Source organism: Orycteropus afer, unplaced genomic scaffold, assembly GCF_000298275.1.
Source record: "Orycteropus afer afer isolate SDZICR_OR568_19922 unplaced genomic scaffold, OryAfe1.0 scaffold00235, whole genome shotgun sequence".
Taxonomy (NCBI): domain Eukaryota; kingdom Metazoa; phylum Chordata; class Mammalia; order Tubulidentata; family Orycteropodidae; genus Orycteropus; species Orycteropus afer.
Window position 1 is genome coordinate 2,617,347 of NW_006921822.1, and position 5,161 is coordinate 2,622,507.

Sequence of the window (5,161 nt, forward strand, 5' to 3'; positions counted from 1 at the left end):
ATTCCCTTTCTCCTGCTCTCTGGTCCTGCTGCTTTGGGCAGGCCTGAGTTTCCTCTCCTCAACTAATCCCTTTGGCTGATTGCTCTTCTCTCTGGCTTCCTGGCTTTTAATTCCCTTTCTCCTGCTCTTCCCATTGGCTACTTTGGGCATCACTGAGTTGTCTCTCCTCACCTGTAACCCTGGGGCTGACTGCCCTTCTGTCCAGGTTCCTGGCTTTTATCCCCTTTCTTCTGATCTTCCGGCCTGCTACTCTGGGCAGGCCTGAGTTTCCTCTCCTCACCTAATCCCTTCGGCTGACTGCTCTTCTCTATGGCTTCTTGGCTTTTAATCCCCTTTCTCCTGCTCTTCCCACTTGTTATAAGGTATGAAAAATATTTTAAGTTGTAATAACAGTGAATGTTAAAATAACACACTAATCATGAAAATCACTTATATAAGAAGTCCAGTGTATGACACAACAGCATGGTTCCTAAAATAAACAAAGGTGAGTATTTCTGTTTACCAGCTAAATTGTGCTATCATATAGGTTTGGTGTAAAACAATCTCTTAAACAGTGATTCTCAATGTAAAAAAGAGAAACATCTGGAAATTGACATTATTTAAAATGTTATGCATAAATTGGGACTTGGTTAATATTTTACGTATTTCAAACAGGCATAATTAAAATTTATATACATTTACCTAAAATATAACCAGACTTTCTTCCTTTTGCTTTCATAAGTGGGTAGAAGGCTTGTGGGTCACAACTCTTCCCTTCAGGATTCTGTGGAAGTAGTTTTATTGTCTTCCTCTATTACAGAAGGAATATGGACAATCAAGAAGAATAATACCACCAGAGATAACCACAATTTTAGTTTTCCACCCTTTGGACACACATACACATTTTTAACCTAACAATTTCCATATCAGAGTATGATAGGCACCTAATTCTTCTGTGTGTCAGGGTATATTTCTACATACTCTAGGAGGGAGAAGAAGAGAGAAGACAAGGAGGTAGGAAAAAAATAACCTTCTTCCTCTGTGGCAAGACCACCCAAGGTCTGCTGCTGCTGCTTGCATATGACCTTGGAAGAGGGTGTTATCCCCAACCATTTAAATACACCTATTCCTCACCTATCAATGATCTCATTATCTGACATTTCGCATTTATGACAGTAGCAAAAAAATCTATGTATTTTGCATGTTAACAACATACGTTTGGTGGTAATGAGTGCTGAAGTGTAAGGCAAGAGTAAATATGGCTGTGATGGTTAAGGTGATGTGTTAACTTCGTTGGGCTAAGATCCTTAGTAGTTTGGCAGTTATGCAATGATGAAATTGGTCAATTATGCAATGATGAAGTTTGGCAGTTACATAATCTGATGTGGTGATCCTTTATTTTTACATACTCTAATTTTTGCCTAAGGTCTTTGGATCCTAATCATGTCATAAGTGAGGAAGGAGTGTACAGCCTTGTCTGCTTTTCCTTAGAGCTAAATCACATTTTGGGTGATGAGGAAGTTTTATTCAGTTCTTCACTTCAAGTCTTCAAGTAATAGGTACAAAATTATGTAGAGGTGGGAAAAGGGGTTAGTTTTGTGTTCTAACTTTGTCCCTTCATTTCCTTGAACCATACAAAAAGTAAACCTAATTAGGTCCTGGAAGATTTTATTTAGTCTAATACAAGTAACATTCCTTGATCTCTCTCCCTCTGCACTTCTTCCTTGTAGTGTCTCTGCCTTACAGTTTGCTGGAGCCACCATTTATGCAGAAGTTCAGTTGCTCATTCATTTATTCACTCAGTATGTATTTTAAGTTCCTTCACAGCCCCAAGGAATCCTGGTTTGCAGTGGTTAACCACTCCGCTGCTAACTGAAAGGTTGGTGGTTCAAAACCACCAGCTCTTCCACCGGAGAAAGATGTGGCAGTTTGCTTCCATAAAGATTTCAGCTTTGGAAAGTGTATGGGACAGTTCTACTCTGTCCTATAAGGTCACTTAGAGTCAAAATCCACTCAGGGATAATGTTTTTTTGTTTGTTTGTTTTGAGTTTATCATATCTCTGGCATTCTCTAAGTACTGGATTCAGTAGTCAGTAAAACCAGCCAAATTCCTTTTTGTGTCTTGCAAATTTTGCAGCCTACCAGGTAATTGTGGAAGTCTTTTTCATTATTAGGTAGTAATTTCTTCCTTTCCTGGCTTTCTAGCATTTGTCTACTCTAATTTTGTCTATTAGAAATACAATGTGAGCCACACATATAATTTCACTTAAGGACCTCTGGTGGTGCAGTGCCTAAGGCATTTGACTGCTAACCAGAGGTTGGGGTTCAAACCTACCAAGTGCTTTGTGGAAGGAAGATTGAGCAATCTACTTCCATAAAGATTTACAGCCTTGGAAACCCAGTTGGAGCTTCTGTGAGTTGGAAATGACTCCATGGTGGTAAGTTTTTTTTTTTTTTTTAATATAGCTACATTTAAGGAGCCCTGGTGGTGTTCTGTTAAAGTGCTCAGAGAAAGATGTGGAAGTCTGCTCTGTAAAAGATTTATAACCTTGGAAACCCTATGGAGCAGTTCTGCTCTGTCCTCCGTTGTTGTTGTTGTTACATGCCGTCGAGTCAGACTTGACTCATGGCGACCCCTCCTTGGGTTTCCGAGGTAGTAGCACTACAGAAGTAGATTGCCCAAGCTTCCTTCTCAAGAATGGCTGGTGGGTTCGAACTGCCAGCCTTCTGGTTAGCAGTCAAGTGCCTTAGGCACTACACTACCAGAGCTCTCACTGTGCCCTATAGGGCCACTGTAAGTTGGAATTGACTTGATGGCAGCCAGTATAGTTTTTGGTTAAAGAAGATATGTTAAAAAAAAAGTAAAAAGAAGCAGGTAAAATTAATTTGAACATTTTAATAATATATTTCATTTAATCTAAAACATCAAAAATGATATATTTAATAATATATTTCATTTAATCTAGCACATCAAAAATATTATCATTTCAACATGTAATCAGTAAAAAATACTAAATGAAATATTTTACTTATTATTTTTTTAATATTAAGTCTTCAAATTGGACTGGTCACATTTCAAATGCTCAGTAGCCACATGTGGCTATTGGAAAGTACAGGTATAATTATTCATTTGACATTTGCCTTGATACTATACTTAATATTTAACTAGAGCTGGAGACAGGGAAGAGAAGCAATACAGTGCTTTTTTCCTTCAGAAACGTCTCTAAATATTCCTTTCTGAGCAAGCAAGAAAAAGATTAAACATCAGTCTCTTTCTTCTTAGTGGAGTTGACCTTTTGTTTTAATTCTGGAGTTGATCTGTTTCCTGTTTTATGTTTCTAGGTTTATCCACTCAAGTTTCCCCTTGCATTGAAAGAAGTACTCTAGGAAATAAATCCAGTTTTTATAACTAATCCCTAAAGTTCCTTCCAGCTTAAAAATTATGTAATCTTTGATTCATTTGGAGTTTAATAATACTCTTCCAAATTATCCAATTTTATATATGTATATATAGTAATATGAAGGATATTTTGTTTCTTAAATAAATGATAAGCAATTTCTAAATGGAAACTAGCTTTTCTACTTATTAACTGTCAGTATGATTAACAGAATCCTGTTATTTAGAGTTTACAGTAGGCTGATAACTCACTCCTAGGGAAGACACTGCCAGGCTGATGTGCATAGACTGGACAGATTAATATACAATCCCAAATTCTAAAAAGCACAGTACTTCATGCTCTTTTGTTAAAGGATTAAGGCATTTAAGGAGCTGCCATTGGATTTTTTCAAGTACCCTAAATAGAATACTAGTTTTGTGATTTTCTTATAATCATATTGAAATAATCCTCCCAGAAATGAGAGGATATTCTGCAGACTATAATCAAGGCAGGGACCGTGGATATTGCAAGTGGTTAACATGCTTGGCTGATAACAGAAAGGTTGTCGGTTCAAATCCACCTAGAGACAATTTGGAAGACAGGCCTAGAAATCTACTTCTAAGGAATCAGCCATTGAAAACCCTGTGGAGCATAGTTCTACTCTGACACACATGAGGTCACCATGAGTTAGAAGTGACTTGATAGCAACTGCATATTCAAGGCAGCCATTAGGCACTGGGCAAGGTTATATTCTTTCCCAAAAGCTTAGGAAAAGTTGCATAGACAGTACGAGGGGGGAAAATAAGGCATTAAGGAATGGTACATATTTTATTGTTAGGGGAAGGAGCACTCAAGTGACAATGAATTTAGAATGTTTCTAAGTTGTATTTGATCTTTCTGGGGACCTTGACATAAGAAAACATTTCAAAATGAAATACAATCAACAAGTTAGTTTTAAAAGTGTTACTCTGCTAATGCAGTGTGGTATTTGAGAATGAGATATACCAAAAGGTCACATTTCATAAGGATGCCTTGACATATGCTGCCCCACACATTGCAAACTCAAGTGCATGTGCAAAAGAAGGACTAGTTTTCAGTGGCTTCTATCACCCTACTGCCTTTCCCATGCTTGAGAGAGCCATTCCTACTCATTTTCCTTTCCTCCCCTTGTCAGTATGCCAAAAGGAAGCAATCAGACATATGAAAGATTACTGAACACTGTGTCAAATTCTGATGTTAAAGGAAAGGCAATTGTCTGTACTCTGAAAGATGTGCACAGAGAAAAGAAAGCAGCTTTCAACTTCCAGTGATTGAAGATTTAGAAAATAGTTACTGACTGTTCCATTGCTTTGCATTCTAGCATGCTTGTTCCATATGGCTGGAATACAGGCTATTAGTATCCTGTTCCTGGAGTTGCATGGTTCTTCAATGACTTAATTAAATTTATTGTACTAGAGATGACTTCCCGGAATAGCTAAGTTACAGGTGATTTAGTAAGCTACAGCTGTTTCTTTTTCTTGGAAATCAGTTGCTTAAGAGTTGTAACTACCACTGTTCTTCTGACAAGGGAAACTTAATGTTTTTCTACCTATTTGGAAAAAGAGCTGCCAAATAACAATAATCATTTGCTTTTATAACTTGTTAAAAGTACAGTATATAGATGTTAATTGTTTTATCAAGAACCAAAATTGCTTGCCTTAGAGTGTTACTTTTTCCTAATTCAGAAGGAATTTTAAGTCTACTACCATGTTGATTTTATTAGCGTATAATTAACAAGCATCAAAGAGAAGCACTTTATTTTCACG